We start from the raw sequence: 24813 nt of genomic DNA, 5'->3' as shown, positions 1-24813 counted from the left end.
GCCCAGGAGCCCGAGCCACTGTGGACATGGAACCATAGCAGACCTGGGGGTAGGATGGAAGGTCGGACAGAGGTGTGTGGTATCACAGCCATTGTTGGATATATGCCTGAAGCAGGGAGAAAAAGGAAGAAATCTTCTTCCTGACTTCTCATTGCCCTAAAGGAGCCAGAAACTAGTTGGTACCAGGGACTGGGAAGCATAGTTGGCGGGGGTCAATCCCTGTGAAACAGTGGAAGAAGAGGAAATGGACCTGTGAGCTAACAGGTCCCACACAGCACCGAAGAGGGCTGAAACACTGGCTCCAGTCCACCAAAGCCTGGTCTGCCCACGACTGACTGCTCCATCCCCCTCAGGTGCTCCAGTTTTTGTTTACTTGTTTTCATTTCTAAGATGTTCTTTATGAGTATGCTGTCAGCACGATACTGCCATCTCACTTTAAAAGTTTCCTTTTCACAACCGCGACCCCATTCAAGGCCATTGTACCTAGATGGGTGGTTTCTTTCAATGCCAATTGAAAATTATTTTCATAAATACATATGCATTTGAGACCAGGGAAGAAAAAGAACAAATCTGAGAAGAGAGTGGAGTGCTAACACAAACCAGAAATCCATTACAGCGTACTTTGCAAATACCGTAGGTAATTAAAGACTTTTAAGGGCAAGTATAGTATTATTTACTTGACAGTGGAACTCTTACAGGCTATTATGTAAATACACATTGAGCACATTTTAAAAGTGCATGCTATTTACTATTTGTAAGTGTTGTTAATATGTATTTCATTTAACCCTAAGGAGCCATTTCACTCTCTTGTGTGAATTTACATTTATGAATGTTTTTATAAAATTCATATTATTTACCCAATAGGCAGCTCTGCCATCAGAAATGCTAGAGCTGATTGCCAATTTAACTTCACATGAGTTTCCAGGCAATTGTTCCTGAAGTCTGCCTACATGGTTGAGCATCCCTAAATAGCCCTTCCTTTCAAAATCCTGCAAGTCAAGACCCATGAGCTGTTCAAATGATGGAATTTTCCAGTTTGTTTTGTTGGTTCTGGGGATTTTAGTATCACATAAAAAGAGGCCAAGATATATCTCATCTTAGAAAATAAAATAAAGATTTCATCACTGAAGATGGCAGTCTATAAAGTATATGTGTGTAATCACCTTGTTTACTCTGTGTACTGAACTCAACATCCACCAAAGAGGAGCAGGCTCTAAAGTGGGACACTGAAAAAGTTAATTTCCTTCCTCCCTTCCTCTTTCCCTTCCCACTCCCCTTCCCTTCCCTTCCTTCCTGCCTCCCTACCTCTCTCCCTTCCTCCTTACCTTCCTCCCTTCTTCCTTTCCTTTCTTCTTTCCATCAGGATGGAATCCTTCCTGCCCCAGTAATTTTCACTAAGACACCAATATGATCCCCCACACCCACACACATACCATATGCGGAATTTACAAAGAGAATAAAGATTTTCTGCCAATACACACACCATATGCAGAATTTACAAATGGAATCTGTTCCGTGACTTCTGTACCCCTCAGCCAGATCAAAGACATACACAGGGATCAGGAAAAAAAAATTAAAGAGAACAGACTGGTGAAAAGATTTCTTTGGAGTCTCTAGGCTGGAAGCCCCTGCTCCTTCCTTTGTCGGGGGAATGGATGAGAGTGCTACTTCCTAATCCAGAGTCTGGAGGGACACAATGAAAACTTTGAAATTTGTTCACATGGGAGAAGCGGAGACTTGGTGCTATTCTCATGACCAATAAAGCTAACACAGATTGAGAACCCAGGTCTGATTCTTACCCAGGAAACCAAGAGAGCAAGAGAAAGTCTGCTAAACTGTTTTGATGGCAGACCTAGCAGAGTGTTGCTGTGCTGAGACTGTCCTACAGTTCTGGGATTCGTCAGGACAAAGTGTATTCTATCGACCAGACGGGAGCCATGGTGCAGAGAGAGCGCAGATATCAGGCTGTCTTGGGTTCTATTCAAGAGGCAAGAGGTCTCAAAATGGAGGCCTAGGACCAAGGAAGAAATAAATAATAAGCACTCAGACTACAAGTGCCTCTGGCAAAGGTCAAGAATGACAGAGATCTCTAGTGACAAGAACCACTGAGGAAAGCATGGCTGTCCCACAAGAGTCATCTTTAGCCAGAAGCCACCCAGCTGAGTAAACACCCATCCCCTCATCTCTCTCCCTTATTCCTTTTTTGATCGTGGCAGAAAGTGACTAGTAGCCAGAGACATGAAGATGACATGAGAAGGCAAAAAGTATTGAATAGATGCTCAAATTCTTTGTGGTGGATTGTACAATTGGCCACACAGCCTCCCTCTTGAAATGCAGTATTACAAGTTGTTTCATCAAAACGTGGGGTCCATTTCTCCTCATCTTCAAGGTTGACTTGCTTTGGCCAAGTCTGGGAAGATGCTTAAAGCATTTGCACATTTGGGGCGTGCCCTCTCTTGCTGGTCTTGGAAATCCTATGACCACCACCTTGTGAATGAGCCTGGGCCAGCCTGCTGGAGGAGGAGAAATCTGTATCACGGTGCCCCAGCCGGTAACCAGGCAACAACCAGATACGTATGCGAAATTACTATCAGCTGACTGCTGACCCATGAATGAGTTCAAGCCAACAGAAGAACCGTATCACTGAACCTCATCCAAACTGCTGATCCACAGACTTGTAACAGATAATAATTATTGTTTCAAGCCACTAGGTTTATTCTGAAGCAGGAAGTAACTGGTAACTCTCCTTCAGGCAGATTTGCAGTCTGAAGCAGGCTTGAACTGGGAAAGAGGAGAAGTTCAAAATGTCTGTGGGTCTAAACATGCAAATTTATGAATTGAGACTATGTTTATGAGACTATTAGGAACATCTAATATCTAAGAATCATTGGCCCACATTTTGCTTATGGACAAGGAAAAAAATTACTCCCAGTAAATGAAGTTTAAAGAGATGGTAAAACATAAATTTAAAATTCCATTTTGATCAAAATCCATGTGTCAGTCCTGTTTAGCACATTGATGATACATTAATAACATGCCCAGTATAACATATGCAGCATGACCTCAAAACTAAATGCGTGGCAATTCAGAACTTCAGTAAATTCAGTAACTTCATTATTTATCTATGGTTACCATGTGAACTCAAATGTGGATTTTTTTCAAAGATGTTGGAAAACTAAAATGGACTATAGAATGTTAGACATTAAGGTTTTATAGATGATTTTCTGAGTACTTGGTAATAAGAGGGGTGCCTTTATCAACAGCTTTTAGTGTAGTAGTGGATTAAGTCATATAAAATTGCCATTTTTATAAACCCACAATGTAGAGATATTAGAAGTTTTATATAGTTCAGTCTAATAAAATACTGACAATGTATAGATTGGCCAACATGAGAAAGATTACAAAAGAAAAAGAAACAAGTAAAACTTGGCAAATGTTGATTTGTTGGTTGGTAATCCAACACTTCCTTAATATTTCTTCACCTCTACTCTCATACTTCCTAGAGTTTGGAAAAGAAAATTTACCTTTACAGCCATAGTCAGGTATAGTCATATGACATTTTTCTGACATATACAACATCAGCCAGGGCTTCTGGAAAGACATTTGTTCTCTTAGTAAACGGCGTAGATGAGGCTGGTACCATGCTGTCCCTACTCTCTTCTTCCTGTCTTGGGTTTGATGCTGTAGCTGTCAGCTGGCTAAAAGGTTGAACACGTGATCAGAAGGATGGGCAGAACCTGAGTCCACGACCACATCACAGTGTCATCCTATCTGCCCTAGGCTTTCTACCTCCAGACTTCGGTTAAGTGAGAAAAACCAGCCTGCAATTACTTAAGCCACTCCTCTGGGTTTTCTGTAACACACAGCTAAAAAAAAATTCGAACCAATACAGTGGTAAACATGAATGTGTATGTAGACACATATGAAAAATTATCAGGGCTTGGGTAACAAGATTTTCATTAAAAAAAAAATCCTGTCAATGAAAATTAGGAAAAGGGTTTTTAGTAGCAAGCATTATTAGAGTTTATATTAAATATGTCACATTTCTGTGTTAGTGAATACAGAAAGCATGATGTGACTTTTTCATGGTATTTCAACCATGATTTAGTGCCACAGGCTCATCTTTCTGAGCACCAAAAATCAGTAGTAGGTTAAACCTTATGAAATAGCTGCAGGTCACCTGGTTTTGACAAGCAGAGGTGACAACTTCATTAGGTTCAACACAATATACAGCCCTGTCACTAGAGGTGTAAGAAGTTCCTGAGGTTTGGCAGCAGCTCTGTGGATTCCAGGACATACTCTGGGGGTAACAATTTTACATTTTATTTATCTATTTGCCTATTGTATAAACTAAAATTTTGAAATGTGCTTGTTTTCCTAAAGTTTTACTCTTATACATAAAGGGAAAATTCAGCAAAACTTCTAATTATGATTTGGGATCTCATGGGACCCAACGTAGTGCACACAAACCCTCAATCTGTTACTGATCAAAATCTGATTATTGGGGATGGGTCTTTGTGTCTAAGCATACCATACACACATACACATAAACACACACACATATATATAAAGTATATCTTATAAATATTCTCTTTGGACCCAATTACTTTCATTTTCTGGCTGCACCAGAATTTCTTCAAAATAAGAATTTTAAAGTCAAATATTCTAAGATTACTAAATGCCAGTGATAGTGAACCCAACATTTATAAGACATTTGGTAGAACTGTATTGGTTATTTATTAATTTGTATCAAAAATAACAAATATTACTAAAGTTTCCTTTACATACAGTTTTTGAAAGCTGTCTGGAATGCCAAATATAATGCATTTTGCAATAGTTCTATAAATTTTCATTGAATTCAAACTTTCAAATAAATCTTCCAATATCTAATGCATCATATTATCAAAGCACAAAAAACCATTAAATGATTATAAGAAGAACCTCAGAACTCACTGTCTTCAAATTTAATGGACTCCCAGTGCTTTTTTCCCCCTGCAAAGACTGTTTTTAAGACATTTCACAGTATTTTATACATTATAAATGGATTCCATTCTTGGCTTAGTAATTCACCTAATGGACAATGGATACAAAAAAGCTGTAACTCCAGGGACATTAAATTGGTTCTAAACTCTGAAAATTACAGCTTTTACAAAAAGAAGAAAATACTAAAAACATGTCTAATGCAACACTGCATCTAATTTTCCACTACCTCCAGATTGTGTCTAAAAGCTCCTAAACTTCTTAATGACACAATATGTTAAAATTGCGTTCCTGTATATTTAGATCTCAGGAAGATCTCATCCATTTCATAACCCCAAGGAGGGCTTACCAGCAAGAAGGGAGTGTGCGTGTGGGGGGACAGGGGGAGTAACAAGTGTGAGGTGCTACATCTATCCCAGAGACTGTGAATTCTCTTACTGGGGTAGGAGGCTAGCACCCTTGTATGGATTCCTTTCCTGCACCAAGGCAATTACGAATCCAAATTCCCGTTTTAACTGCCGATCGATGGTATTTCAGTAAAGGAACAGGAGGGGAACAGAAGACAATGCTAGACACACCCAGTGATCGACTTTAAGCTCTAAGAGCAGCCTCTAATTTGGTAATACTATTATTTAGATTTTCAGCCATTCAGAGAACATTAGCAATTCTCCCTGAATCTAAGCAATACATTCTAGCAGTGGGAGTAAAGAAGTTATTCTGTTGAACCGTAAAAACAAAACGCTTCACATTTTGCAAATCCACATGTGACTATAATAAAATATGACCTGAATCTGAATGCAAAGAGTCTATGAATTGGCACAGATTTTAAATAATGCTCAGCATGGGGCTGGTTGGCTAAATTCTTCTCTGAGCTATTCGAATTTCAAAAAGGACACTTCCCCACCCCGCTTCCTCTCCCTTCTGAAGAAACAAGGGATCCAGAATATTATCACTGCAACATAAATCCTTTGATTTAATCTCTCTCTTTTTCTCTGCCTTATTCGGAGATTAGGAAATTTCTTTCTCCAAGTAATTATTTTTTGGTGAATTTTTTTCACATCATTGTAGATAACATAAGGACAGTACGGAAAGATGCCTGTCTGGCATGTTCCTCTGATATCGTGGGCATTTTACTTTATTGATTACTTGTGTTTGAGAAAGTGCCGTTTCGTGCTAGTTTTCACTCCCTCCTTAACTGCTGATGGCTCTATGACAAGGTTGGCACATCTTTTAGAGAATGGGTGTTTCTTTTAAATTAGCACGTTTAGGTAAATAAAAACTTCTCTGTGCCTAGCACCTTTCGTTACTCCAAATCTGACCCATTATAACAGAAATTTACCTAGTCTGGGCCTTTTGGCTGCCTTGATTTCAGTACTTCATCCTCCGTGTAATATGTTGATAGTTTTTTAATCTTTTTTTCCCCATGCTAAAGAAAAAAAAACCTTGTCAAGCTTTAATTCCTAGTTTCTCAATCTGTACCTATTCTTTCCCTAAAGGCTGCACGTCACCCTCCAGTTCTCAAGAAAAGCACTTGACTTTTAATGAGAAGTTACATATTTGCGTGTGCGTGAGCAGCTTACTCTGTTCTTCACCTGATGTGGTCTAAGAGATGTGCACAAATGAATTCTTCCTCTTGTTCCTTAAAACTTCCTGGTTTTAAGGATGATCTTTGATCATCAGCCACGCACACCACACCTTCGTACTATATGAAGTAACTGTGGTAAGCATTTCCCATTTTGATAAAGACAATCTGTGTAAAAATAGTTCTTAGTTTCCCTGCATTCCCTCTGTGCCCTTTGTCCCCATCTCTCATCACCTACTGTCTAATGTTCCCCTGGATTCTCCTGAATCTAAACATTTGAAATAATCTGACTGTCTCTCACTACCTTCCAACAGAGCCACAAAAATCCTGTGAGTCCTAGCCCCTAAATCTCTCTAGAACCTGTCCCCTTTGCTCTCTTCCCTATTATTTTATGCTCCTGTAATGATAATAACATTTACTGCAATGTATAATATCACAATGCTATTTCATTTAACTCTGTATCATTTTATTTTATTGCATCAAATCATTCCATCATTACAACAACCCTGTCAAGTGGTTACTGTTACTCTTCTACTCAACAGATGAAGAAATTAAGGCACAAGTAAGCCAGGTAATTGTTGGAAGTCCCCAAAGGGAGAGATCAATGTCTGAACCTAAGCAGACTGATTCAAGAGCCTATGAAACATGGCTTTTTCCACTGCAAGATGAACTCTTGCAGATGCTCCAAAGTGCTCTTTCAAACTCCAGATCCATCTGCATGCCTTTAACCTTCCACAAAGGCACTAGGCTGACTTTCTGAAACTTAATTCTGAACAAATCATCCCTCTGCTTAAGAAATACTTCTGCAGCTTCCCAATGCTCCATCTTTCTGCAATCTGACCTAGCCTCTCCCCCAACCCGACTTATCCCATCCCTTTCCCTTCCTCACCCATGTTTCAGCTGCTGAAAGCATCACCCTTTCTTGAAGCCAGGCACTTCCATATCTTTCCATCTACAGTCATTCTCTGCTCGCCGTGCTCTTCTCTGAATTAACCACTTGTCAGAAGTCATTCCCTCCACCGGATTGTCTGAGATTTTCTTCTTAACTCTGTTGGACTTGAGATCTCTTTCCCTTGATTATGACCATGTCAGGGGAGAGGATCACATCTTTTATCATTTTTGTCTCTCCAATACCTGCTATATAACATGCGTGCCCAATAAATACTTGTAAAATAATGCTCCCCTCTCTTACCTTTTAAATAGTATTGTTTTATTCCCTGACTAAAAATCACATGTGTAAAGACATCACCAGGGATCTTTAATAGAAATATGAACTTTCATACAGACAGAATTTATACCCTGAGAGATGCTATTTGATCATTTTTTCCCTTGGGTCCCTTCGAGTTCCTGTCCTTGAATGTCCTGACAGTCTACTAGTTACCAACCACACAGCACAGCAGTTCTCAAAGTGTGTTCCGGGGATGTCTGGGGGCCCCTGGGACCCAGAGGTCTGTGAGAAAACTGTTCTCATAGTAATCCTAGGAACTTATTTATGCCTTTTCACTCTTATTCTTTCATGAGTGTCCAGTGGAGTTTTCTAGAGGCTGACATGATACTCTCATTCTATGGCTAATGGAACGTGTGTTTGCTTATGCTTGTATTTTTAAATTTTCAGTTTTGATTTCTAGTTCAGCAAATACGGATAGATATGTCTCAACATAAAGAAAATCTCTTTGGGTTCCTCAATCATTTTTAAGACTATAAAATGGTCCCAAGACCAAAAACTTTGAGTACTTCTGCTCTAGCAGTGTGCTGGCCTACAGTGAATCCTCGTGTGTGATAAAAGACTGGCACAAAGAACAGATTCAAAATTCTAAAGATTGCACGTGCATGCTTATTGTATACTTTTAGTCTTGTAGCGTATCCCCAAACACGTTTTTATCATACTTGAACAACGTTCCCCAAAATCTACTTCCTGGAAACTGATGTTGGGTGTGGCCCCAGACACTGTGCTTATATAGGAAATTACAAACTACCTGATGATTATTTCTAGAACCTGCCTGTATATTAAAGTTAACTTGTCTTCTCTGCAAGTATAAGATTTGGTTCTTATATAAAAAAAATAAGGATGCATACACATTTTCTTTATTCAGGCTCTTAAATAAGGCAGTTATAGTAGACAGTTTGTTTTTTTTTTAAATACTAATTCCTAAACTAGTCTCTGAAATATAGACTATCTATTCATGCAACAGGGTAAACTTTATAATTAAAAATTTTTTCTTTTATTTAGTCTAAATATGCCAACTTTTCTCAAGGTTATACCCACTTCAACCAGATTTGCAATCTTCTATAATTAAACACATTTTAAAGTGAATTATCCTGACCTTGTGTTCTTACATTTTCTTAAATGTAGTAACAAGAATGAATATGTGATAAAAGTCTATTCTAGGATAAACCCTTATGCTTTCTTTCTAATAATCCAGATTTAAAATTTATGATTTTTCTTATATAATTTCTCCTTTCACTAAGGCATATACACGAAAAGAAGTGCTAAGAAAGATTTCTACTTATTTCTGCTTTCTAAAAATATCATGCATACATTCATCTTGGCTAATCTTTCTGTATGTGGTTGCAAATAGATTATTTAACATTTTGACTAGAATAAAAATCCTTTATGAATTTTCACTGATATTAAACCCCTATGAGACACAAAATGCTCCCAAAGGAGTGTTTGTTTCTTTCCAAGTCATGCGTTATAAAACTTAGCCTACATCAAAAGATGATGTGACAGAATTCAATAAAAATAAAGAATAATTAGAAAACATAAATATTTTATATCTTCTGGGATTTGAGGGTGCCATCAAAAAACTGTGTATTGATCCTAGCACAAAAGTTAGAAAATTATTTTCCTTCCTCTGCTATCATTCTCATGGAAATTTCTAACTTTTGAAGATGCAGCTAGATGGGGCAGGGAAAAAAAAAATCTAAAAATCTGATCATGCAACCATGTTGAGATAAGTCTTGTCAAGTCTGAACCTTCCAGGATTACACCTAATTCTCGAGCTCATTGCCACGATATAATCTTTCACACATGGCTGCCCTTTAGGGCTCTGCCCAACCCCACACAGACACCCTGTTGTTTCTCACATTTTCTTGTAATTTGAAGAGATAGATGGTGCCAGCTGGCTTCTGTTTAACTCAAGGCAGGATGATATTCAGCTCTTCGAGAACTTGGTACACACCTCAGAAAACTTGCCAGAAGAAAAGAGGAGTGATGGGTGCGTGTATTCAATTGGGGAGGGAGGACATGTAGAGGGAGAAACACCTGAAACAACGTGCTGTAGGAACAGTCTTTGGGGATTTAATAGCCAGATAAGCACAAGTGTTCATAAATCCTAAGTGAAGCATATGGAGGTGGACTGAAGTTCAATACACAAATGAGGGGAAAAAAATACACAAAATATCTGATATATTTGGAAAAGTCTTTACCTCAATTTCACTTGATTAAATCACTTGCTTTCTCAGTTGGACAGATCAGTTGGGAAAAGAAGGTGGTAGAGGGCTATCATTAGGGTCAATCTTTAAATTGCTTTTCTTAGAGGAAAATCTGTGTTGAAATAAATAAATGAGGATATATGCAGCTAAATATCAACAAATAATAGCTGATAGTTCTGGAGGGCTTAATATGTACCAAGCACTCTTTTGGAGGGGTTCATGTGGTATAATTAATTTAAATTTCATAAACGGCTAATGCCCTAAGTAACTATCATTATCTCCATTTCACAATGGAGTGAAGAAACTTGAGGCAAACAGAGTTTTAGTTCTTTCCTAGGGAGCACAGAAAACAAGTGTGGTGGTGCTGGGATCTGAACCCAGGAAGTCTTGCTCCAGAGACCCCACCCTTAGTTACTTCCTGTTGCCTCAAGAGCACGTGTAACGCCAAGATGAAATTCCTTTGCATGTCTTATGTTCCATATGACGTCTTATGTTCCATAATTTCGTAAGTTTGAATGCTTACTACTTTCAAATATTTGTTACTGCTCTTATTTTCATCACTCAGACAGCCTTCCTGCCCTGAACAAATCAAGAGAACAATTCCTGTGACAATTCCACGGAAAACTCAAAGACTAACTTGTATATAATGGCTAGGAATCCATTCTATAGTAAGGAGATCATAGCTTAGCAATCGACATCATAAAGTAAGTGTTCCATTATGTCCTCATTCACATGTATTTTTTTTTTTAATTCACGAAGTAAAGTTGATTATTTTTCTCTAATGATAAAAATATTGGCATGTTTACTGTGAAACTCATAGAAAATACTGAAACGAGAGGGAGAGATCTCAATCTGAAAAATCAGCCTCTATCACCTTTGTTCTGTCTCCACACACACACAAATGTCTAAGGATAGGACTGGTCAACAGTAAGGTGAGGAGTGAGCTCACTGTTACTGGAAGCGGGGTTTGAGAAGACAGGGAGACCACTCAGCCCAACTTGCAGGTTACGTGGCATCCATGTGGTGGTGGTAAAATGGATCCTGGGGAGTTGGGGGAGTCCTGACTTGTAGTATGTGTCAGTTTCCATGGTGTAAATACTCCCACCACAGCTGATTTTAAGTCATCAACATATCACTGAATGTGGACTTGGACTAGAGGCACACAGCAGCTCTGGAAAACAAGTATGAGCCAGACCCAGTACAACATTGATTGTGTTCTCTAAGATTCTTGCTAAATGTTAACAGCCTAGTACTCTTTTAGCCAAGGTATTACAGCTCACATCTCCTGGATGAAATTGTTTTCCTTCTCTCTTTGCCAGCACTACTGCATTTGCCTCCCAACTGGTTCACCGATACATCTGGTTTTCCTCCTATTTGTCCTTTACAAGGCAGCCAGGGTGACCTTTTAAAGATACAAATCTGAGCATACCAATTTTTCTGCTTAAACAAATGCAAAACCTTCCATAGTAGGCTGAATCACTATTATAAGTGGCCCCCAATTATGCCCTTCTGTTTATCGGAGGGTGTGAATGTTGCCCTATATGGCAAAAAGGACTTTGCAAATGAATGGGAGCAATTGACTAAGGATCTTGAGATGGGTAGATAATCCTGGATTATCTGGGTAGGCCTGATGGAATCACAATGGTCCTTTTAAGAGAGATGCCTAAGAGCTCAGGGTCAGAGCAGAAGGTGATGTGATGGAAGAAGCAGAGACTGGAGTGAGACTGGAGTGATGCATTTTGAAGACAGGCACACAAGCCACGGATACAGGAGATCACTAAAACCTGGAAATGCAAGGAGACAGATTCTCCCTTGAGAGTCCCCAGAAAGAGCCAGACTTGCCAACACCTGGACTTTAGCCCGATAAAACTAATTTTGGGCTTCTGTCCTCCAGAACTGTAAGAGAACAAATTTATGTTCTTTTTAAGCCACTAAGTTTGTGGTAATTTTGTACAACAGCTATAGTCAACTAACACAGTGCCCTTTCCTATGAAGGAAAGACAGAATCCCTTCAAAAAGCCCATGTCCCCAGTATAACCTTACTTCTACCTACCCTCCCACATCAACTCTTATCACATGCTCTGGTTTTTTTCTGCTCCAGCTCCACTGCTTTTCTTTCAGTCCACTGTATTTCCCACACCTTGGCTGTCACAGGGACTTTTCCTATGCTGTTACTTCTGCCTTGAATGCTCTTTCCTTTTTTTTTTTTTCCTAGTTAATTCTTAATCTATGTCAAAAGCATCAATTCTTCAGAAAGACTTTTTCCTTACTGAGTGGATCAAATTTCCCTGTATATATAACAGACACACACACACAGAGTAGAGTATTTCTCTCTTTGACTGTATTTGTAGCAGTTGGAATTCTCCATGTGTTGTACGATTTTTTATTAATTACTGTCACCTGTACTGGGCAAAGTCCATGCTCATTTTGACTTCCCTTTGTATCCTAGGGGCCTGACACATTAAGAAACAATAAACATTGAGCATACAACTGACTGCTTCTTAGCTCATTCCTCTCTAACAGTTGTGATCAATACACTCTTTGTTATGCTATTATGCATCCAACCAATATTTACCAAGAATCAACTTGACACAAAGTCTTGATCTCACATATTCATGCAACTTCTCTAACAACAATAATAAAGAAATAGTAATACAGCTAATTTTTACTGAGAATTTACTATGTGTCAAACATTATAACAAGTGCTTTAAATATACAAGCTCATCTTACTCTTGTATGATGAATATATGATGACTACCATTTTCAGATCAGAAAAAAGTAGGCCTTAGAGCATTTATGTAACTTCCAATAGACCATATGGCTAGAACTAGATTTAGTATACAGATCTGGCTGGCTAAACCTTTATTTCTTAGCACAGTGTTACTGTTTGTCCTTTCAAGGCCTCATACTTGTTTACAGGAAATATATGTATATACATGATTATTTATTAATGTATTCTCTTTTAGCCCATTCTCATTCCCTCCTTTTTTTTCACTCAGCATTCTCTTCTTAAGAACTATCCACGTTGATGAAATACATATAGTTCATTGGTTCTGATTGTTGCCACAATTTATTCAATAATGTGCTTTCATCATAATCTTACTCATAATGCCAGAGGGCTAATTCTTCTCCAATATCCATTCCTCCTTCTTCCTCTAGTAATAATGGACAGGTGAGAATATGACTGTCCAATTAGAAACTACATTTCCCAGAATTCCTTGAAGCTAGATGTGGCCATGTGACTTCTGTTCTAATTAAGTTTCTATGAGTGTTAATAACATGTCAGGCTTCTAGGATGTCCTCCTACATAGAAGTGAAAAGCCTTCCACTTTTTCTTTCCCTTGTTCCCACTGGCAGAGCCAGGGAAATCATTTTAGACCACAAGGCAGAAGTATGTGTTGGGATGGTGAAGAATCAGAGTAGAAGGAATGTTTGCCACAGACACCATAGAGCTGCCATGCTAGCCTTAGACTGCTGAAACTCAGATGGAGATAAATACGTTCTGTCTTGTTTAGCCCGCTATTAGTTTGGATTTTCTTAGTGCAGTTGTAGCAGTACTCAAACCAATACATTTATCCATTCCTCTGGTGAGAGACATTGAGTATGTTCTAACTCCCCACCACCATACTAATAATGCTTCACAATGTCTCCACACATTTCCTTCAACTCAATTCTTTCATTTTCATTCAATGTACAACTTTAGTAATCCCAACCCTTGCTTGGTTTAAGTGTAAGTTCTATTAAGGAATAACAAAAGAGAATGGAGAAAAGTTGGTGGGAACACATGGAGAAGTGGTAATTTTTCAAATTAATTTGGTCAGCGGGAAAATGTTTTTCAGTAACATGGACTTCAGGTTTTCATCTTATAAAGGATATATAATATGAATATGCTATTTCTGTATTAGAACAGATTAATTTCATAATTCTTTATAATTTTATTACTTGACCTTATGCTCATAAACTATTATCTCTTTGATTGCCTTGAGTTGTTAAAAACCATGCCCAGTCTCCAGAAAGAAGATTTCACCCTAGGAATTATCATGGCATTATTTGCAGCCTTGGGGTCAGACCGATTCCTTTGCCACCAAGTGGATGATATAAGAACTTAATCTAGTCCTTTCCCATCATTAGCCTTTATTTCCCTCCCCTATTCATGAGAGAGGCTGACCAAAAAGATCTCTAATCACACTTGGATGCATGTGTCACGTTAAAAAATAAAATGATACATGGACTAAATCTCTTAACACTGTGCTAAGTGCTAGCTATATCAGGATTAATGTGATGTAGCCTCTCCCTTCAGTGATCTCATCATCTAGAGATCAATGTAGTAAGATGCATAGGTAATTCAACCAGCATTGTGTCCTGTTGTGTCCACCTCACATTCCTTTCAGCCTCTCCTCTGATTCTAGCCATGGCAGGGAAAATAGTTTCATGTGGACCTACTGGTGAGGCCATGGAATATGTAGATTACTGTGTTTCATGTTAGTGATCACCACGGATCATCCACTGCAGAAGAACCACTAAATGAGGTGGGTAGGATGGCTCATCCTCTAGAGTTATCTTACATAATATTACCTTCAAGTAAGGAATATATTTCATGGCAAAGAAGGTGAAATATTGGGCACATGATCACAGTATCCCCTAGTCCTGCTGTATACTACATTATGGGAAGGAGTCAATCTATAATATAATGGTGATAAAGGTGCTAACTTGAGCTAATAGTCTGCAGTGTTGTTTCTGTCTTCCAGAGGAAGCTCTGCACAAGGCCAATAGCCAATATCCTGCACCTTGGCCCCAAAGGCCAGACTACATGAATCCAGGAGTCAAGGGGTACATAGAGGTTGTCTGTTTCAACATTGCTCTCAGTGACTCACTAAGGAATTACTGCTTCCTGTCCCCACACCTTAGGATCTTCTCAATTAGTCACCATAGTTCCCAGGGAAGGGATGTTGCCATCAAAAGACACAGTAAGGATTCCATTGAACCTGAAGTGGCAACTATGACCTGGTTATGTCAAGGAACTCATTATAGTAGAGCATCTGCCAAAACACAAAATAACAACAACAATGGGAGTTTCTCTTAGGTGTAACTGACAGAGAATGTCATGACGAGCCCAGGGTTGCTGTTACAGAATGGGGGCTGACAGAAGCTGTCTGAACTCTTCACTGGGGTATGTCTTATCTCCATTCCTGGTGATAGCAATGAGAAAATAATTGTAGCAAGCACTGCCAAACAATGGCAAAGAATTTAAAGGCTTAAACCCCTCAGGAATGAAGATCTGGCTCACCCCACTAGGCAAACAACTCAGACCAACTGAAGTGACTGAATCTAGAGTGGATAGTTGAGGAGGGAGATCCTTGAAGATCACCAAAGGCCTTGAGGCCATTTACACCTGTAAAACTAAGACTTCTTCCATTAATCCCTGGGTGTTAAGTATTTGAAGAGATTGGAGAGGCCACTACCTTGCAGACTCACAGACATTTTTGATTTAACTTAGGTATGAATGAGTATGGGCAGGGTAAGGGTTAGACTATATCAAACACCACCTGTTGCCTCACTGTGGCCTCACCTCTGCTCCCAGACATGGCTTCACTGAACAGTTCCATGTGAATCTCAATTCACAACACAATGACAGCATCTTCATAGTACTTGGTAGGCAGGCATGTGCAGCCTGGAAGGGCAGAGAAGCCACCTTAAATAATGGGGGCATATCTTGAATAAGGGGGAGCAGAAGCCAATGTATACCTGCTTTTTCCTTTTGATCCTGAAATGCAAAATCTGAAAGACATTCTATAACCTCAGAAAATATAGGCAAAATTAATCTGCAGATGTTCATGGTGGTGTTCAATTTTACTATGTATGCTTATACTTCTTCTCCATTTCTGTTCCACTCTCTTCATCACCCCCCTCCAACTTCCTGGGTTCATCTCCAGCACACAAGTCTGTGGCTCAGCCTCTTCTTTTGGAGAAAACCCAAGCTAAGTGATGAAAGTGTGTCTAATGAAGGGCCCAATAGCCCTTGTCACTAGCTCGGTAATTGTTTACCACCTGTATGCCCCAACTAGAATGGATGTTTTCCTGGAAGCATATTTAATGACTATTTTCCTAATATAGGGTCTCCACATAAACACAGATGGTGCCCAAAATTTATTAGTTGAATGAATGAATCAATTATCAGTGTGGTGATAATAACACTCCAGGGAAGAAATATCTTAATAGTTTATCAAGCAGATGAAACTTTAGATGATCCAGCATGAAAAAAAGGTCATGAGTCTTGATCTACCTAGATGTGGCCATGAAAGTAGCCAGAGCCAGTGCATGTGAACCCAAAAGGGTTAGACAGTTAAGGTCAAGGTGCTACTGATACATGAACTGTATAAAGGCTCATTAAAGACCAGAAGAGACAGCAGATACCTCTGAGAACACTTGTGTGGACTGAAGCAGCTCCTCCAATGCTTAGTAAAAAGTCAGTACTCAATTCAGACCCACATCCGCCAGAACTGGCTGGTACTTTGGGCAAACTGCTCCTTCCTTTGTCTCAGTTTTCTCTTCTACTAAATAGGAAGTGAGGAAGATTAGCCAAAGGTTAGATTAGCTCTTAGAAAAGTATCTGGAATATGGTAATGATATGTAAGGGTTTTTTTATGTGAAATAAAACATACTTCATACATCCAAGCTGTGGATTGAGATTTGACCCATTCTGTGCCCAACACAACGAGTTTTAAAAGGCAATCTAAATTTTATCAGGCACTGCAATGAAAGGGCCATTTTAATTAAACTTTTACTTTGCTTCATTCTATTGAGGCAAATAATTAATACAGCCCCCAAGTTAGCAAAATAGTCAAAAGTGAGCTACTAATCTAATTACCTGATTTTCACAACCAACATCTCAAACCCACTAGCATTTAGGAAACAAAGCAGTATTTCTGGTAAGTCTGCCTTGGGAAGCTAACTGGTTCCCACTTAACCTCCTCAGGGGATGTTCCCTCCCCTTCAAGGGCTCAGCATCTCCAAGTTACTGTCAGAGGTGCTAATGCTGGAAGCTTCAGAGAAGAGGATCAACTCCTTGTTAACCTGGTCATGAAGCAGGCCTCTGTCCCTCATGCCTGTCGTGTCACACACACACAGCTCCAGCTGCAAATGGGTTCTGATCACTGGGCAATGGTCTGGCTGCTTCTAACTGAGCTTTGCTGGAAGGGGAAAGTCATGCTGGGAGTTGAATTTTCATGTCATTAGTGACCTGGGTTATGACTTAAACAGAGGCAATCAAATAGATCTTTTTAGGACAGTGTGATAGCCTCCAGCATCTTGGCCTCATACCTAAAGACTCTTTTTCTTTTTTTTTTTTTTTTAAACAATAAATATGATTTGACTTGACCATAAGCTTTACACCAGTACTTCCTCAAGGCCATTCAGTGCTTATAAAAAGCTTCCATTGGAAACTGCCTGTAATAAAAGTTGTGAAAAGTTCTGATTTTACAAATGAAAAGAGGCAATTTCTGTCTCTCTCTCCATATGGGAGGCTTAACTCCTTTGAGCCCCACTTCAAGGTCTACAATGATCTGCTATTATCCTCTATATTGAGGATAATAGATCTCATTTCTCTTTGCTCCAAATCCTTTGATTGCTACTGTCCTGAAATGAATGGGCATTTTTTTTCTCATTATGACCTTTTTATACCCAGCTCCTATACACCTGTGTAGCCTTGTCTTACCCACCCTCCCTGAGACCATGCCTCTCCCCAACCCTCCAGCAATTCTGACTTGCTTGAGGATTGACTAAAGCTGGCATGGCATGATTCTTCTCCCTACTGTGCCTTTGCACATAATGCTCCCTCCTCCTGGAATGTTCTTCCCTCCACTTCCCCCATCTCCCATGCTGAGCTCCTTCCTATTTATCACGTGGACTCAGGAAGACGGGTAAGTTAGGAAAAGCCCCCCAACCTCCTATCTGAGCTCTGAAGGGTGAGTCTGTGTGTTCAGGTCTCTCACCTGCCAGACAACACACTAACTCTCTCTCTCAGAACAACAGGGTAAATTCTGCTCCAAGCAGAACATGTCCTCTTTATAACTGATGACAAATGCAGTTGTGCAAGCCAAAAAAGTTTAGAGGTAGATGAGCATTAGCTCTCCTAACACACAGCCTTAACACCCAAACAACTATTTTCTTTTCTACTGGCTCCTAAATAGGCACATCACCAAGGCTGATATCTAGCAGGTATGCACTGATACCGAACTACTCCCTCCCAGTTGGCAAAAGCTGCCCTCTTGACCTCGACTGTCATCATTGCTTTGGCTGACTTGACATCTCGTGTTGGATACTTCCAAGAACTCTCCTTTAGCTAAAGGGTTAAAAGCTGGCCCAGCAGTGGGCCTCCAGAATCCAACCCCATTTTGGTTTAGTATTTAACAACTTGCTAAATGCATACTGAGCTTCTGTGAATTTAGATGCATCTGGCATATGCAGAAGACAATAATTACAGAGAATGTACAATGGGGGCAGCCCATTATTGGCAACAGAAGAGGTGGAGGCAAGATTAGAGAAACAAAGATTGTAAAGATGACTTCAAGCCATGTAACTATGCTTCCAACTACTGGAAATGTTTAATAGATACTGATGCTTCTATTGTTGTGTTATTTATGAGAAACAAAAATAAATAAATAATGAATATTCCAGAAATGAATAAAATGCAACAATAACACATGCACCGAGGCGTAAGTCGATAAATGTTCTAGGACCCATGCTACTTAAGTGGAATCTACACTGGCACTAATAGAGGGCAATGAGGGGAGTGTGTGAAATGACTTTCCATCTCAGAATACCATTTTCCAAGAGTGGGACCTCAGGAACAGGAAATAGAGGTACTAGTGAAGAGAAGATGTAAATTTCAGAGCCCAGTGGACGTGTCCATTCTATGAAGAGTTACCGAGATCCTATGATGTGCTGGGCTCCCTGTATAGTAGTGAGGCATACCAAGATGCATGCAGCATGAGTCTGTCATTAAAGAATCCACAATTCCAGTAGAGCAGACAAAAGAAACACAAAACCTACTCTAGTTCAGGCTGCAATGAGTGAGGCAATAGAAAGCTATGAAGACACACAAAACTGAGTCATTAATTCTGCCTGAGAAACACTAGGCAAAAGTGACATTTTGAGTATAGACAGAGACAAATGAGAAGGGGCCTTACTGAGTAAAAAAGGCTGTATGTAATTCAGAGGTGTCAAACCATTTACTTGGAGTGATGGTGAAATAACCAGTCATACATAAAATCTGTACAAGCCAGGGAAGGTTTAAAGAAAGCTTTTTTTTTTTTCCCTACACCATGAGAAACAAACCAAGGTGGATTTCAGAATATTTCTATAATATTTAGAATAAAGTGTCATACAAAGGCCAAGTCATCTCTTTGGGCACAGTCCCCATTGCAGCAACATCTGCCTGGTGTATCCACCTTCAGAGCAACCCCCCTGCTTCCGAAGTGCCCAGTGGGAACTAGTATCTATGGTACTGGGGCTGGACAGGCAAAGAGTGGGATAAAGAGAGAAAAGAGAACCACAGCCTCTTCATAGCAAAGAAATAAGGATGGGAGAAGGAAGTTGGGCGACTCGAAAGTGAGCTGGGTTCTGGCACCAGAGAAAGTATAGACTATACTGTCTAATGCAGTAGTCATTGGCTACCTGCGGTTATTTAAATTTACATTTAGATCAGTTGAAGTTGAATGCAATTAAAAAGTTCCTCAGTCCATTAATCACATGTCAGGTGCTAAACAGCCACAGTGACAAGTGGCTACCATACTGACTGATGCAGATATAGAATATTTTCATCATTGCAAAATGTTATATTGGACAGCACTGGCTTAAAACAATGAGGAAAAGAGAAGAGAGAGTTAACAAAGAGATAAGCAATGTTAAAAAAAAACATTGGGAGTTTGAGATTTACAAGTATATATTATATAGATTAACTACTATATATAAAATAGATAAGCAAGTTTCTTCTGTATAGCACAGGGAACTATATTCAATATCTTGTAATAACCTATAATGAGAAAGAATATGAAAATGAATATATGTATGTATGTGTACAACTGAAAACATTACGCTGTACACCAGAAATTGACACATTGTAAACTGATTCTACTTCAATTAAAATAAATAAATAAATAAGAACCTAGACAGAAATCTTGAAAAAAAAAACCCACAAAGAGTATCAGATCTTGTGGGCAGACAGGACACTGGTTGAGGACCTTTTTCTCCTTTAATAAACTATTGTCAAAGGAGAGATGAGACAAAGGCTAATTATAAGGTCAGGAGCATGTGACATTCCTGCTCCATCAATCCAGCGCTGCAGCAGAGGATGAACAAATGACAAAAGCAGTTAGGAATGTGACTGTTCTCATCTCCTTCCCACCTGAACAAACTCTGTTTCCTAGCTGTGTGGTCCCAACCAGATCACTTAAACTCTCAAGAGTTCACTTTTTCACTTATTAACTTGTGCTAATAACCTCAGTTCAAGCAACAATTTAACGATCAAATGAGATAATGCTCATGAAAGTTCATTACCACCTGCATGGTTCCACATAAAAGTTAACAACTACTCATTCTAACATATTTTAGCTATTCTTTGACATCTTTATTTGTCTCTCTTGTTAGATTATACAGGAATTTGGGGGCAAAAATGCATTATAGGTGACATAGCCCTGCGTAAAATTTTTAGTTTTACTTTTCTGACATCTTAGTTACTTTAAAAAATGTTTTCTATTTCTCTCTCATCAAACTGTAAAGTGTTTGAGAGTAGAAACTCCAAGATGGCTCCTCATTTCTGAAAAGGCCAGGTCAATAATTTTCAGAATACTCATTAAAATTATCTAATGTTAATAATTTAGTGATCCATTATTCAAACATTTCAGGGGTCCTGCAGATAGGGCTCCTCAGGAAGCACCCTTGGGATGGAGATTAGGATGCAGGATATTTATGAGGAAGTTCTTGTGGGGTGCACATGTGGAGAAGGAAGGGAGAGACAGGGTGACTGGACAAAGGGTGAAGCTGAGTGGCGTTACAGCTGAGTCATCAGCAGCCCCAGAGAGCTGGAATGAGTCTTCAGAATGGAGGTCAAGGGGTCTCAATGCCCCTGTGTTGATCAGTGTTTGGTTGGAGGCTCTCCCGTGGTGAAGTGTGACCTCAGGAGAAGCAGTTGTTTGCTACCAAGGCAATGCCCACAGAGGGCTGGGGGCCAAAGGCCAACTTCTGGCAGCACCCCCAACTGCTGGGGGGATATTGCTTACTTCCTGAAGGGCGCTCTGGGTGGTACACTGGAGCACTCTCCCTATACGAGGAACACAGGGAGGAAAATACATAAAGAAGAAAGAGAAATTACATTCAGAGATACTGCAGGAAAATCAGAGATGTTGTCAGGGATGTGAAGGAAAGTCAGGCTCTAAGAAGAGTGAGTAGCCAAAGGCATGAGATTACACAGAGGTCACTAATGCAACGATTGGCAAGTACCAATTATCTTTGACACAAATGTCTAATTTTAGCAAAAGCTGATGCAGTAGAAAAGGGAAAATGGAAACTAGATGTTATCACATAGAGGAGCAGATGCAAGATGCCTATTTTTTTTTATAAGATGAACTGCGAGGAGAGAAATGAGATGATAACTAGAAGTATACATAACTTTAAAGGAGGCTTTATTTTATTGTTGTTTCATAGAAAAGCTATTTTATTGGCTAAGGGAAAGCCACTTTCAATAGGTAAACTGAGAGTAAGATGTGAAGGATGCAGGTGGGGGTGCAGAGTAGGGAAAAACTGATGGAACAAGGTATCTTAGGAGGACACAGAATCCAAAACACAGATCAATCTCATTTTCTGATACAGCATCCTAGAAGCCAAGAATTGCTGTGGAGAGAGAGGAATCTGCAGAGGGTCCCAGGCAGGGAAGGAAGCTAGGGGTGGTCCCTGCTTGATGATGTCTTTATCTTCTGAGAATAAGGAGGTGGGGTAACCAGCTGCAATAGATTGTGAAGGGGTGGAGTTGGCTGACCGATTGATTAATTGATTGAACACTGGCAGGATACAGTTTAAAAAAAATCTTTTTAAACAAAGCTTCATTCAGTCAATTTGATGTCTTGGTATGAATTAAAAATGATTCTTGTATTGATTTACTCTGGAAGCTCAGCTGGTTCACCGAGAGAAGAAAGGTACCTCAGCACGCGGGAGAAAGAGCAACAGTAAGCCAAATGGGTCTCTGGGAGACAGGCAAGCAGAAAATTGCCCCTGAATCTGTTCTTGCCCTAGGATTACCGTCACTTGTCAAAACAGAAGAAATGCATGGGCCGACTCTGCTGATGTCCACTGTTTTATACAAAAAGACAGCTGACAAGTTATTTGCATAGGGCCTCCATATGTGATCAACAATGCCTTTCTAGATAAGACTGAAAGCAGGCTCTAGATGGACTTCAGGATTCTCCTAAATCATACATGTGCCTATTTGACCAGATCTTTCCAACTTCACACTAATCCACCTCTCATTATGAAATTTACAGGAAATTGTTTTATTTATCCATCTAAGGAAGGAAGAAAGGGAAGGAGGAAAAAAAGGGAGAGAAGGAAGAAAGGATGACAGAGAGAGGAAAGGAAAGAGGACAAGCCACAGTTCAAGATAACACGACAGATTAGCATCAACACAGCCCTCCTCCATTCCACTGTATACACTCCCCCACCATCTCCACCTACCCAAGCCTGCCCTCTGCAGCCACCAACACATAGTGTTAACATGCACGTTTAAGGAGTGTATTTTTACTTCTGGCAACAGATCATTTGTATGCCTTCCCTTTTCAGTCATTTAAAATCCTAAGATTCCCCCCTATTTTCTAATGGCATTAAAGTAACAAATTGAACAGTAAAATGAATAAAAATGTCAAAACATTTTTTTAAAGTTAAAATTTCAGAACTTTCTATTTTGTATTAATAGATGACTCAAAGTATCACTTTGAAATTTGCCCAGAATTTTAAATAAAAATGAATGATTCTTTTTTAAAATGTGATAAATGGAAAACAAAGCAATTCGTGATTGCTATTCTCCATTATTCTTCCTCTCTATCATCCAAAGACAAGCTACTTAAAATATAGCCATAGATTTTGAAACATTTATATTTATTTTCAGGAACTGACCTGATACATACCATGTTGCATAATTTTTTCAAGCAATCAGTGTGAGTTATTTTATTTTTAACCAAATGCATATACTTTAGATTTCCTTATTTAGATACCTTACAGATACATTTGCTTCCACTTAGATAAATGTGCCTCTTTCTCTTATCCCAATACTGTCATTGACAGCAAGGAAAAGGCAACAAAATGTGAAAATGACTCTTAAGATTCTGTTCTTTTTCAACTTGAAATGTACTACTGGTCTTTTTAGTATAAGCCTAATACTTGGTGTTTTCTTTCAGACTCAGGCAATCTCCTGGGAAGAACTTTCTTCTGACTGGTAACAAAAACGAAAGCTATGCTTGCTACTTAATACTATTATTCATTGCAGAGCTCAAAACCTTTTGCCATCATGAATCACTTGCATTTTTATTTTTTAACTTCTAAAGCAATCCAAACTGTGAAAATGGGTTTGAAAAGTTTGATGGTTGTGCTGCAAAATCACTGTGAGGCAAGTACGTTAACCAAAGCAGCAGAGAAAGCAAGGAAGGGTGAGTATGGATGGCTTTCAAAACTGGGGGAATGCAACTAAAGAACACAATGACATCTGCCTTTTAAAATCTGTACATTAAGAGAACCACTTAAGAACTCAAGTTTTACTCTTCATAAATTTTAGGGTTTTTTGCAGAAATTCTGAACAAAGCTATGTTGTGGATTGAATGTTTGTGCCCCATCCCCAAATTAATTATGAGGAAGCTCTAATCCCCAAGGAATTAGGAAGTGGGGTCTCTGGTGGGTAATTAGGTTTAGATGAAGCCCTAGAATGGGGTCTTCATGATGAGATTAATATCCTTGTAAGAGGAGACCAGAGATCTCTCCTCTCCCTCTCAACCCCTTTCTACCATGTGAAGATACCTCAAGGAAGCAGCTGTTTCCATGCCAGGAAGAGAGCCCTCACCAGACCCTGACCCATGCTGGCATCCTGATCTCCGAATTCCCAGCCTCTGGAACTGTGGGAAATATGCATCTGTTATTTACACCACCCAGCCTGAGGACTTTTTTTTTTTTTATAGCATCCCAAGGTAACTACAACAGGCCACCACTGACCAAGAATCAAACTTCATTACTTCAGCAAACAATAGAAGTCTTTATGGTATATGTATAGTGATGCCTTTAATGATTTCAGATCTTATAGCCTTCCTGTCCTATTCTTTACCTACACGTCTCATTTGTGTTCACACAACCTCATCTTACTCACCGATTCAATCCAACTAAAGTGTCTTCTCTAAAGAGCCTGTACTATATATCCCTTTCCTTTCCCCTGATTTATTTAGCCCCTTATCTGCACCTCTCACAATGTACTCATTTATTTAAAACATATTTTTGAAGTGGTAACTACGATGTCGTAGGTATTCTCTAAGATGAACCCCATGATCCCCACCTCTGGTGCTAACTCCCTGCCCTCAGTTGAGGGCTGTACTTTGTGGCTTGTTTCTAACAAATAGAGTAAGGTGAAAATAAGGGGTATCATTCATGTGACTAGATTCAGAAAAGATGTGGTGTGCATCTTGCTCACTTTCCCTGGCTCTCTGAACTGCTTGCTCTACAGGGAACCAGCTGCCATGTTGTGAGCTGTGTGCGGAGAGTCAAGGAACTCAGTCCAATAACCTGCA

The sequence above is a fragment of the Camelus dromedarius genome, chromosome 10, assembly GCF_036321535.1.
Source record: "Camelus dromedarius isolate mCamDro1 chromosome 10, mCamDro1.pat, whole genome shotgun sequence".
Classification (NCBI taxonomy): domain Eukaryota; kingdom Metazoa; phylum Chordata; class Mammalia; order Artiodactyla; family Camelidae; genus Camelus; species Camelus dromedarius.
This window is presented reverse-complemented; position numbering follows the sequence as displayed.